At 45.8% G+C, this 12,926-nt stretch overlaps 1 protein-coding gene across 6 annotated transcripts in view; it reads left to right on the forward strand.

Annotated features, from left to right (window-relative positions):
* SERTAD2 (SERTA domain containing 2) overlaps positions 1 to 12,926 on the forward strand; it is a 108,316-nt gene that overhangs the window by 81,990 nt on the left and 13,400 nt on the right. For 3 of the 6 annotated variants that reach the window (XM_059659644.1, XM_059659643.1, XM_059659640.1), the window contains exon 1: positions 3,967 to 4,297. The exons of 1 other annotated variant lie outside the window; for it this stretch is intronic. The gene's annotated coding sequence lies outside the window, so the exon portion shown is untranslated. Of the gene's footprint in view, positions 1 to 3,966; positions 4,298 to 4,748; positions 4,830 to 12,926 lie in introns of those variants that run through there. 2 more of the 6 variants (XM_059659642.1, XM_059659645.1) reach the window with 2 other exon arrangements.

A 12,926-nucleotide genomic window follows, 5' to 3' on the forward strand; every position in this document is an offset into this window, starting at 1 on the left:
AGCCTCCTGTGGAAGCCAGGAGCGCCGGGCATCTTGAGAAGAGTGTGCCCTCAAGAAGGAAGGCCGGTTTTGTAGACAGGAAATACAGAGTCAACATGCAGATGCCACCAGGAGGGTGGCGCTGTGCGGGGAACTGGGTACAAGGGGAGATGTTTCTGAGACGCGACCACCAATCTTAGTCGGGAGGCCTCTGGCCGGAAAGGAGCACAGGAGTTGTCACCCCGAAAGGCCTTCACTTTCCAGCCGAGGAGAGGATGAGAGCAAAAACTCAGGTCTTTAAGGGAGGCTGCTGCACATTGGACCCACCCCACAGTTTATCCGAGGAAAACAGTGGCAAACGGAATAGGAAGGAAGCTAATGCCTAATGGAGGTCATCTTCTCCAGTACAGGTTAGAAGGAACGAATAAAAAATACTAGGAAAAAAAATGGTTTTAAAAGCATTTTCCTCAAATAGTACCAGTAAAATTGGTTCCAAATTAGGATTTAAATATTGTCAGGTGTTTTGAAAGAGAAAATGGTGTATCTGTAACAGAACAACTTTCTCTCTTCTCTCGGAGCATAAGGGACATCAGTGCAAAGCAGTCCAGTAGCAATAAGGGAAACTGCAGAAGCAGCCCTTCAGTGGAGTTGACGTTCTGTGTGAAGCGAGAAGCAGGGGGGAAAATTGACAAAAGCAGGTGGAAGAAGAGCTGAAGAAGAGTTTGTAGAAGTAGATGCGTTGACTTGCTCCTTTGGTGCATGAAGCCTTAACTTGCTGGTGGATGAGAAGCACCGAACCTGTCTGTGCTATCTTTGTGAGAGTATTTCGTTTTCCTAGTCATGGTATCCTGCATCAACTCTTTGAAAATCAGCTAGGTGATGTGACTTCCAGGACTTCAGTTTGAAGATTCATTGACAGTTTTTAGTTATCAGTGAAAGAGAAGTCCACATTGAGTTAGGATCTCTGTATTTTCCATGAAAAGGCTCTATGCAATGTGTTTAATAACTGAAATATTCCCCCCCCCCTTTTTTTTTTTGCCAGAAGACCAGTATTTCCAAGGTGTGGATGTGGATGATTCTTACCTGTATTTCATGTGGAACCAGAAAGATAAAATATAATAAAGGCCAAAGAAACATTAAAGTTTGAAAACTGTTTTAATGTCTTTGTTTCTCAGTTTATATAGGCAGCTTGTCCTCAGTCTTTCTTTTGTGCGTGCTAATTAAATGCTGAAAGTGGCCTTCAGTTAGCGCAGTAGTCTAGTAGTTTGCAAGATGTGAAGGCACAGAAACTTTCAAGAGAAGCAGTGAAGTGCAAACTAAGTACCCAGAACTGCAAAGCAATGTTGAGAAGTACCTCTCTGAAATTAAACTCACGAAGTATTTTTAATAATTGCCATCACAGTTCTTTACTTGGAAAAGCAATGTTTCTTTTCTCCCTAAACAGGTATGTTCCTGGTAGTTAAATGTGGATGACTGGCCTGATTTCTACGTGCAAGTGAGAGGGAGAAACTGAACTCTCCATCCTGAAGGCAGGATTATTTTAAATGGGCTTTTAAAAGTCCCAAAGCGTGAACATGACACTATCATGTTCACTAAGCATTTCTTGCTCATTTGCTAGGAACAAATAATTTAAAAAACAGAACGTGCCATTGCATACTGAAGGGAGTTCACTTCAAAAGCTCTGGGAGGGCCTTTCCTGATCCTCAGGGACTTGGATTCCTAGGGCCAGCCTGTGGGGACTTGGCATAGGGGGAAGGGGGAAGGTTAACCACCTGGTGTTGGACCACATCAGGGGCTGTTGGAGCTGCCACTTGACGCATTGACTTCTTGGTGAAAGATGCCAGAATCTGAAAGTGGGGGAAGCGGGACTTGTTTATAACATGTGCACTGATGGGATAGCATTACAACCTTCAAACGTGTGGAAAGGTGCCAGCCATCTCACCCCAAACTCAGGTTGCCTGCTAAGAACGCAAACCTTGACGGAGCATTTATCAGAATCAGGTGTCCACTCTGGAGACACAAAAATTGTCACTTCGATCTTAGTTCTTTTGTACAGGAATACTGCGTTTGGGAATCCATTTGTTAGAAAGTATCCGTGCCACACAAATTCTGCAACTCGAACTTGCTGCTAACTTCAGTTCATGAGTAACAGCTTAAATTCATGTTAAGTCCAACAGAGCCCTCTGGCCTCCCCTACAAAAGAGAGCGCAGGAAGAGATTATTAAAGCTTCTATTTCAATGGCTTTTCCTTAAAGTGAGCACTGAAAGTATATGTGAGTGGGTGGTTAGGAAACTGTTAGTAGTTAGTGTCTTCTCTAAAGGCAGAACTCTGGAAATGAAAAATATCCTGGCTTCCCAGCAAATTGTTTGAATGCTGTGCCACCCAGGCACCAACTGAGCAGGACCTGCAGAGGGCCTGAGCACTCCTTCCACCGGGTGTATTTGGAACCCCATTATAATGGGTCTTTCCAAAGATAGCCACGAATAATTAGCCTTTGGCATCGGTTAGACTTAAAGAAAAATCTGTGTAAGGTTTTCATTATATTGAGGATCCAGTAAAAACCTTTTCCATCCCCCTTAAAGATAAAACAGGAAACATTGTCTCCTCTACCAAACATTTTAGCCCAGGTTTAATTTCAAGGCAAGCATCAATTTGATAACAAATCATTGCAGAACAGTTCGAATAGGCCTACATTTGTGTTGATGTTAACGACTTATAATCACCTTTATGTTAGGCCTTAAAGCTTTATTATCCTTAAATATAGCTGGCATAGTGGACCATTAAACACGGAAGTGATCTGAGATACTGATTGGGGTAGCAGCCAAAATGTTAAGGTGCCTGAATTATTTTTTGTAACATTTTTACACTGAGCGCTCATATAATTTTTAAAATAAAAACCATCTCTGCTTTCCAGGGGAGCGGTCTCTCTTTTAAAGCTGTCTTTCTTTAAATTCGCACCATGTAGGCATACACACAACCTCTTTCAGCTAGTATAATAAATGTCCCTGCTGAATATAAGTAGTTCCTCGCAGTAGCTTTCCTACGGAGAGGAAAAGGCTAAGGACGTGAAACTTCTGGGCAGAGGACTGGAGTCTCTGGCCGCCCTGCGTCTGTCTCCGAGCCTGGCTTCCCTACCTTCGTGGACTCTTTCAGGGCCGGTGGCCGCCGGCTGCCGGGTCTGCCCCGCGGCGCAGCCTGGCACGGAGGATGCCACTCGGTCCTTCCGTCCTGCTCGGGAAGTACTGTTGACTTGGCGACCCATTTCGAAAGCTTGGCCGAGGCCACCACGCACAAGGGGCATTTTCTCCCCCGGCTCCAGCGGGAGCCCGCACCCTGCCATTGGGATATCTTTGCGGGTCGCTCGAGAGTTCTGCGGGGTCGTCGGGGACTGAGTGCCCCAGCGGCGGCCGCGGCCGCTCGCGCCCTCCCGGGACTCCCCTCCCGAAAGCCCCGCGGCAGCGTGGACGCCGCGCCTCGGGGTCGGGTTTTTGCCCCCCACCCCCACCCCGCGGGACCCTGCCCGCCCTGCGGACCGGCCCCAAGTTGCCGAATAGCTCAGATGCTTGTCATATTTGCGGTCGCACCACTCTGCAGGCTGTGCGCGCGCCGCACTCGCCGCCGCCTTTGTCACCAGCCGTTCGGTCCTTTAAATGAGTGTTTTCTAGAGAGTGTGTGTGTGTGGGGGGGGGGGGGGTGGTTGTGGGGGGGAGCAGGGGTCCCCGGGCCCGGGTGTCTCTTTTCCGCTCCCCTTCTCCTTAAGCCTTAAGAGAAAAGAAAGGGCGCGTCGGCCGGAGAGGCAGCCGTGGGCAGCGCTGCCACCCGGCGTCTCCCGTGCGCCCGCTGCCCCTTCCTGCTCCTCGGGCGGCCGGGGCCCCGCTCGGCATTCATCGCGCCTCCCGGGACCGCCGGGGGAGGGGGCGGGGCCGGGGCCGGCGAGGGCGGGGCCGGGCGGGGAGGGCGGGGCCTGCTGAGCCCGGGCCGGGAGCTCGCGGGAGGCTCGCGGGCCGCACGTCACTCCTGCACGGCGAGTGCTGGAGCACGAGCTGCCGCTCGCTCGGTCAGGGCGCCCCCTCCGCCCGCCTCCCGCTTCCTCCTCCGCTCGCTGCCCGCCGCCGCCGCCGCCTCCGCCGCCACCATTGTATAATGTTCCGAGCGCGCAGGCAGAGGACGGCGGAGGCTTAGCTTCAGTCTCGCCTGCCGCCCGCTCCCCGGCGCCACCCTCGGCCCCCGGAGCCGGGCGCCCCGCATGGAGCGGGACTAGCTGGAGGAGTGGGCTGCCCCTCCCGATGCGCTAGTTCCCAGCGGGAGCTGCATGTGGTAAGTTCTCCCGGCGCCGGGCCGGAGGGGGTCCTCCGCTGCGCTGGGCTCCCCCTGGGCGGGGGGGCGGCGGGGGAACCCGGCCGAGGGCCGGGAAAGCCTGGAGGGCGGAGGAGGGCCCCGGGCGGCCGCGAGGGTCGTGGAAGCCGCCGCGACTGGGACCTGGGCTGGAGCAGGTACCGGGAGGAGAGCTCCCTCCCGCTGCTGCCCGGCCCGGCGCCCGGGGACGCCCGGGGTGAGGGCTGGGACCCCCCAGCCGACGGGCGCAGATCTGCTGGGGGAAGGGCCGGGGCCGGGAGTCACGGACCGGGGTCAAGAGGGTGTCGGGAGCTCCCCGAGCCCAGCCGTGAGGCCCAGGGAGCTGGGAGCTGTCGCTTTTGCTGCCGGGATGTGTGTGCGTGTTGGTGGCGGTTGTGTTGTTGTGAACGTGCGAGACTTTTTTTTTTTTAAGGCTCGGATTGCTGCCGCGAAGGCTGCTTCACTTTTGAGTTCCGTGCCCGGGTTTGCATCCAACTTGCTCTGGCGTGTTTCTGTGAGTTTTCCTGTGTTTTCCAGCTTAAAAACAGCCCTCGCTACCCTCTTTTCGCCCGTGTGCCAGGGTATTGATTTTGAATATACATGCATATTCAACTCTAAGTTAGAAATCTACAAGTCATCTTGGTGGTGACCGCCTGTGACTGAAAGGGAGGGGGTGGAGGGGAGCCAGCTGTCCCAAGCCCTGGACTTTGTACCGTCAAGACAGAGGGTGCTGGAAGAGGCACAGTGCACGGAGAGAAAACCCAAGTTGTTCTTACGTTTCTCCTTGGTCATTAGTTACCTCACCTTGAGCAGAATTCATAGACTGAGATGGGAGTAGAGTTCTGGGTTTACTCTCGTCTCATGAAAAGATTAGATAGGTACTTTGTCTTAGAATAACTTTTTGCTTTCACATTGGGTAGTTTCCGGATGCTTCGGGAGGTGGAAAGTAAGTTTTTACAGGCACTGAATGGGGAAGGGCAGTCAGCAGGGTGAGCCATCAGGCTCAGACTGGAGCAGTTTTTGTTTGAATCGAATCGAGCAGTCCCAGTTGGCCTTCAGGAAGATAGTACGTAAATGTTTCCAAGCTTTGTTCATGAAATAGGCTTTCTGATTTCCCAATATATGTTAAGAAATGTCTACAGATGTGTGTAAAGAGCCTGGGAGCTGTAGTAGCCAGTAGGATCCCTGAGGCCTTGAGTGTTCAGAGTAGCCTTTTATAATGAGGGACTAGTCTCTGACAGGAGTGAAGTGGGCTCTTGGCTCCACTCAACCCCTGGAGGACAGTCCACCTGAGAGCCTCCGGGTTGTTCTGCGGATGGGGGGGTGGGGGGTGGGGGGGGTGAGTTGCTCAGCTAACCAGAAGGCACATCTCACCCCAAGAGCTCCTCCCATTGCCATTTATTCCTCCCCCTTTTTATAGCAGTCTATTCTGATTTGAGTGTGCCGGGGTGTGCTGTGAGGATGAAAATACCCTCCTAAGATCCCAGCTTCTGGTACGAGCAAGACTCTCTGCTTCCCTGTTCATTTTATCAATGTCTTCGTTAAATTTAAAAAAAAAAGTGAGGAATGTTAGCAAGTTTTCCTTTCACTTCATTGATTTACTTAGAGGTGTTGCATGTTAGTGTAAAGTTGTTTATGTTGGTCATCAAGCTTGAGGCCCTTAAAATAATTTTACCCCCCCCCCACACTCCTAATTACAATGTGTATAACCATGTTGCTCTCAGATGAGAAGTCTTATGAAATGGATTTGACAGCCTTTTGGTGTGTTTGTTTTAAACACTCAGCTCTGTTCCTTGCTGTATGACAGCAGGTAGGAGAGAGGACTGGAATTTTGTAATACCCATCGAGTGCGGACAAGGGGTGTCCTAGGGAACAGTTTTATTGTCAGGCAAGTGTCACCGCTGCTCCTTAGGTAACAGCTGCTTGAGCTTGTTTCCCTTTAAGGACCAAGAGAAGGATATTAACTCACATTTAGAAACATCTTTGGACTCCCATTTGCTGAATTGCCCCTCTTGAAAGCATTTTTATTTAATTCAGGCACTAAAATTTACCCAGTTACTATGCACTGATTATTAATAATGAGCATAGGAAAATAGCATATATTACGATATTTTAAAACTCACTCAGATTTGTGTAGCAGCTGATAGCTTTTGGCATCCACTGTTTTTAAATAGTGATCCAGTGGGAGAATAAGTTACAACACTACTTTAGAAACATGTACACATACACAAAACAGATCAAAAGATAGAAGGGGGGGGTTGGAGATACACATCCACATACTTAAAGATATTTTTCCTGTGGATAAATAAAGGAGCAGATAACAAATTATCAGTATCAAATTATACTAAAAGTTTACTCTCAGCCAAAACATTTTATAATAGCTAAGATGGGTAAAAGCTACAATAAAAACTTTTAAAGGTTTTTGTTTGTGTACTTATTTATCTATTTAATTGTTTTTTTTTGCTGTAGTTTCTTGTTGAGGAACACTGGTAAGAGCATAAAGCTATATCTTACATTTCATTTATATTAGAAAAATCAAGATGATTTTGTCAGTTTTACATGTAGATTAAAATATGTATAGATAAATATGGTATTTCAGAGTGTGAACTTTAATTCACTTGTAGAATTTTTTAAAAGTTTGCTGCTACAGAAATTTTATATTTAGTGTTATGGCATATCCTATAGGGAATAACTATAGTTGTATTAGTTTCTTGGCAAAGAAGAGAGAGAGAGAGAGAGAGAGAGAGAGAGAGAGAGAGAGAGACTGACTTTCTCTCTGATTACTGAGCTCAAAGATCACTTGTATACTAAAGGCACCATAGGGCAAGCTCCAGTTTTATGGAAAACTGGCCTCGCGATAAGGGGAACAGTCACCATCCTAGGTCTTTCCATGAATTGACCTGGACCAGCGGAATATGAAATTCTAAAAGTGCAGTGGCCACTGCGTATGCACAATTTATGTATTTTCTACCCACTGTTAACATTCCTTAAACAATGGACAGAAACCTGAAAGCTGGGATGCCAACAAGTGTGTGGATGTTCAATTTAGTTTTCATATTCTCGAAGGAGCCGGCGACTAACCAAAGTTGGCCTGTCTTTTTAAGAGAAAGTGTCTGCAGTGGCCAGTGCAATTGGCATTGAAGGCAAACTTCTGCCCTCCGCCCAGATGCTGGGAAACCCTGTGAGCAGAACTGTCCCCGGAGCGCCCATCCCTCATTGTGCAGAGCAGCGTCTCTCTCCATGAGCACTGTGTGGCAGTTCATGCTTTGTATGAGTCTGTGAATGGCATATGTCAGGCCAATAAGACAACATTTCTGTTCTGGGTAATAAATAGAGGCCTTGTTTTTTGTTGTTGTTGTGTTTTGTTTTTCCCTTGAAGATCATGAGACAAAAAAAAACATACTTGGCTGTCTAAAAATTTTCTTTGAAATACAAATAAAAATCGAAAAATACCAACACAATATCTTTGACAACGTATGATTTCTAATAGGACGAAAGAGATGCGTGTCTTCAATGCGGTGCAAACTCCCTTTTGGAAATTCTGCTCTCTGTTGTGGTCTGAGGGCCCCTAAAGCTGGAAAGGCTGGTTCGTCTCCTCCCGAGATCTCCTGTTCCTCAACTGAACTGAATTGAAAGTACCTGCCAGGTGTCACTGAAGCAAGCACCACAACTTGATCGATCTCTTTAAGCAATCGGGGAGCCCGTAGCTGTGTTCTGCACCCACTGCAGCTTTCAGTTCCAAATGGAGTTGGCATCGGCTGCTCTCTCAGCTGGCCTCCTCTCAGGCTTGCACACTGTGTGTCCAGAGCCGGCCCTGCCTCTGAGCAGGGACCGCGGAGGAGCGGAGGAGCGAGGGATGAGTGTGCCTGGCTGGGCGCCGCCCTCAGTGGAGTGAGCTATGCGGCTGCGTGGGGTGGGGGCTGGAGGGAGGAGAGTGGAGGACAGAGCTGGAGCCGACTGTGCAACTGCTACAGCAGGTCTGACTAGTTTTAGGTGCCCAGAGGCAGCTTTGTTTCTCTAGTAACTTCGGGTAGCAGCAAACCTAAATTCTTAAAATGACTTCATGTCTGTATTACTGTCTTTTTCGCCTCTATGCAAAAAAACCTGTAGCTTTGCAGAGTTACTGTTTGATTCTAAGATTTTTTTTTTCTTTAAAAACTTTCATAGGTTGTGTGTGTGTGTGTGTGTGTGTGTGTGTGTGTGTGTGGAGTTTCACATAGGAGAATGGATTCTGGCTCTTAAGGACATTTTATACACACACACACACACACAAATTTATAGTGGGCTGTGTGAACCTGTTGAACAAAAGTAAAAAGTTCTACTTGAATATGCCACGGTCAAAAAATTAAATACTGAAAAGCCAGTCTGCAGATGAGCCTTTAGCCCCTTGCTCTCCTCTCTCTGGCTGGCTGCTTATCATCCCACACCACGCTGCGGCAGGCCTGCTGGAGTACCCCACCCTGGTGTTGAGAAGGGTTGCCCAAGTTAAACTCAGGGAATCTGAAAGTCCCAAGGTCATCTCTCCTCCAGACAGGTTTGCATAAGGTTCTATCCACACTAAGGAGATAACGAGGTGGCGACTGTTTTAGACTGATCTGTCCTCCCCGAGTGCTTCTCCCGTATTATAACAATAACTGGATACAGATTTGCTTTTCAGATTTCTCTCCCTGTTTTGAGGAGGGAGCCTCCGTGTATGTGTGTGCTCCTGTGTCTTCCCTGCTGTCGCAGAGCGCCGAGCTGGCCGTGGCGTTGGAGCCCTGTGGTCTGCGGCTGAAGAGGTTTTGGCTCTGCCTCTCTGCTTGCCATGAGCCTCCTGGTGGTCTTCTCCGAACAGTTTTTAAAACAGATTAATATTTTAAAAGTATTTTTTTACCATCTGATGATTGTTTGCTGTCCAACAGTAATCGGCTTACAAATTCAAAATGCAGATCCCCAAGTAAGATAGGCGGGAGGAATCGGAATGTTCAGGAATGTCCAGGGGGCAAGCGGGGGAGGTTGGAGGCAGGCGCTCCCTCCCTAAAGGTCATTGAAGATCCTTGAAGTAGTAAGAGGTAGCTTCCTAAGAAAGTAAATATTTATTGCGTTCAGTGTAGTACTCTGATTATTTTGATCGTATTTGACTACATGACTTTGTGTAAAGTTCTGTGGGTCATTAATTAACAATACAGAAGAAATACATTTGATCTCGGAATAGCCCCCAAAGTAAGTAAGAATGAATGGCCGCCACATTTACAAATTATCACTCACTGCCCTCAGGTTTAGTTTGTATCGTTCCCTTTTTCTACTTTGTGAATTATTCACATATATGATATCAGTGTAAGTTGTTTTTGTAAAACCTTATCACTAGCCTGCCTAGTTCATAGAAATAAGTAAACATTCAGAATATGTATGTTGCTTACATGGGACAGATATTTACACAATAGAATAGTTATTTCCTTCCTTTTACATACCTATCTTTATACTCAAATGTCATATTGTAGAAATTTGATAATTTTCTTTTAAGGAATTCAGGTTTAGATCATGTAATACAATGTTTAGATTCACTCAGTAAGTAAATAAATAACATTTCTCTGCTTTTCTTCTTTAAACTGGGCATGTGGAAATTAAAAGATGAAATATGTTTTGTGTTTGTGAGGAATGTTTTATAGCATGCCTTCTTTTAAGCAGTTTTTCACAGTAATAAAGCATTCCAACATTGAAAGCAAAGAAAATTAAAAAGTAATCATAACCGTTAAGAAACACTTCCATCCAAACACTTCCTGATGTAGCATACTTAGTTTTTATTTGTTTTTTTCAAGGCCAGTAGTTTAACAAAACCTCAAAGGAAATCTTTTGTTTAAATTAATATGCAATCGCGCTTTTCACTGATTTGTTCTAACAAATTACATTTATCTGTTTTAGTATGTCTTTTTTTATATATCAGATAGCCCTCTTTTAAAAAAACAAAAAACAACAACCGTCACATACTTTTGGCAAAGCATTTGGTTTCTACCTTAAGCTCCCCCCACCTCCCATGACATTGTTTATTAAAGGTCTCGTGTGAGGGGAAAAACAAGGTATCTTTGGGGAAAAGATGCTACAGGAGGGCTGAAACCAGAATCCCATCCAAGCAATTATAAATACAGGAGAAAAAAATATTTTCGTTATGCATAGGAATGGGGGTGGGGTGAGGTTTGGTAATCTTTACAGGCACATAATCTTAAGGGAAAGAAATTCAAACCTAAGTTCTCATGTTAATGAGGCTTTAGATTCAGCTAAAGATGTGTTTCTGACATCAAATTATTATGAAGTAGCACCATAATTTAAATGCTTACTGTAATATATTATTTATAAAAAATTACAATAATATTTACCAAGTTTCCTATGGAAATATTGGAGATCATAGTTCAACTCTTATGGACATTCTTACTGAACACACATCATAGAACTGAAGTTTGTATTTGAATGGAAGGAATTCCAGCAAGCACTTATAAAACTTGCCCCATTATCTCTCTAAGGTTAACTGTGTTGCGTTTTATAATTAAATGACTTCTCTCCAATATCCTTTATGAAGCTTTCCCAAATAACTGCTGTGTCTGTTTAGCATGTAAGTAATTTCCTGATATTAAGAAGCAATAGGATTACTGAAGGCTTTTCTATGCTAGTAAAATTCTTAGTGCTTACCTTAAAACTCATTGTGTGGTTGGGACTCTACCTTAGTACCCCCAGTGGAAATTCTGAACTGTTGGCTTCTCTGAATCCGCATCTTATCACATGGGTTTGTGTGTTTGTTATTGTTTGTGTGTTCTCACTTGAGAAATCCTCCCAGAATTTTAACCATGGTCTTTGAAGCATCAGTGTGTCTTATATACAGGCAACAGCCTTTTCTACAGACAGTATTTCCAGAATTTGGCTTGCTTAGCAGTGTCCTGCAGAGACCGGGATTGAGGAACAGTCTTGGAAAAGTGTATACTCTGAGAGATCTGTAGGTAGACATTGCTGTGAGTAATCAGACTTCAGGAGTGCCTTGTTGCTCTGCTACGCCCCCTTGTGGCTGGATGTGGAATTCTGTCTTTCAGAGCTTGAAGGAGTTCCGACTCCTACTGGGCATGTTTGTTTACTACACAGAGCACTGATAGTTTTCTTCTGTGTAAAATAATCTATCACGTTAATAAAATAGTTCTCGGCGAGAGTGTAAATAATTGATTGTGCTTACTTGATTTTTTAAATTTATAGAATCTATTGATGTGTTGTATTTTTTTAAACTTTTTATTATGGAAAATTGCAAACATACTCAAAAGTAGAGGGAAGAGTACAATGCACTCCCTTGTACTCATCACCCAGCGTCCACAGTTAGCAACATTTTGTCAGTCTTGTATCAGCTACACAACCAGGGCTTTTTTCTAGAGTATTTTAAAGCAGGTTCCAAGCATCATATCATTGAGTGTGTTCTTGTTAACCTTAAATTCTGTATAATCTTGCCCAGTCTTTTACTTTACGTGTGCAGTGCTTTAAGCCAGAATCCTTAGGTAAAATAAAAGAATTATTAGCATTTCCACTGTCTCTGAAAGAAAGTGACTGGTGTCCCTTGCTTCAGGAGTTAGGTTTAAAACCCAAAATTCCCAGCTGTTGGAAGAACCAATCAGACAGGATATTAGAAACATTTTGTACTACTTAACAGTTGCACTATAAAGAAGCCCATTTTTTCTTTCCAGATGTTGATTAACCAGGCCATAATTTATTCCAAAGAAATATTTACTTGAAACATTATCTCCCAGAATTGGACTTATTTTGCCTGCTAAATGCAGTTAGTTGTCAAGCTTTAAGTGTGGGTTTTTTTTTTTTTCCTTTTTTCAAGAGAACAGATTATATTTAACAAACTAATAGTGCCAGAAACTGTCTTCAACTTAATACAGGTGTGTAAAAATCCTGAACGGGAAAGCTAGAGCGTCTTAAAATGTGGCCTTTAGAAGACTCCGCCAAATAGACAAGTCTTCGTTGTTGTTGTTTTAAGTTCACTTAGAGGTTGACTTCCTGGCTAAATTTCCCTGTATCTCCAGGCTTTGAGATGCTGTCAAGAAAGCAAAGCGGATTGATTGTTCCCCCTGAAGTTCAGAAACTGTCTCCCTTGGTCTCCTTCGAAAGTTATTGTCTGGCGATTACTAAGCCCTGGTGCGGTGCCCGCAGCCGGAGCCCCCTGCACAGGGGAGAGGCGGGGCAGGCACGCTGCAAACAGTGGTGTCGGGTTACAGCTGCAGACTAGCACCCCAGCGCGCCCAACTGGCTTCGCTAGCGACTGGCTTCATAACGACATTGCTGATTTGTTAGGGGAGGCTTTGTCTTACTTACCAATTAGTATGGCTGTGACTGCAGGGACCTCATCCTGGATGAGCTTTGGTTTGAAAAAAAGCCCATCCGGGCAGCTTTAGGGGCTGTGTTACTGACATCCCTTGTCTTCTGGGAGCCCCTACGCTTGTCTGTAAATAAGAAGAGAGGCTTTCCCCCCAGTGAAATTTTCCCCCTGTTATCTGCCATTCCCCTGGGCCAGAGGCAGTCACTTTGGAGTCTGAAGGCAGCCTTTGGGGGTGCTGGTCCTCCCCCCTTGTTTCCTGGAGGCTCAACAAATTGCTAT

This window comes from Myotis daubentonii, chromosome 12 (genome assembly GCF_963259705.1).
Source record: "Myotis daubentonii chromosome 12, mMyoDau2.1, whole genome shotgun sequence".
Classification (NCBI taxonomy): domain Eukaryota; kingdom Metazoa; phylum Chordata; class Mammalia; order Chiroptera; family Vespertilionidae; genus Myotis; species Myotis daubentonii.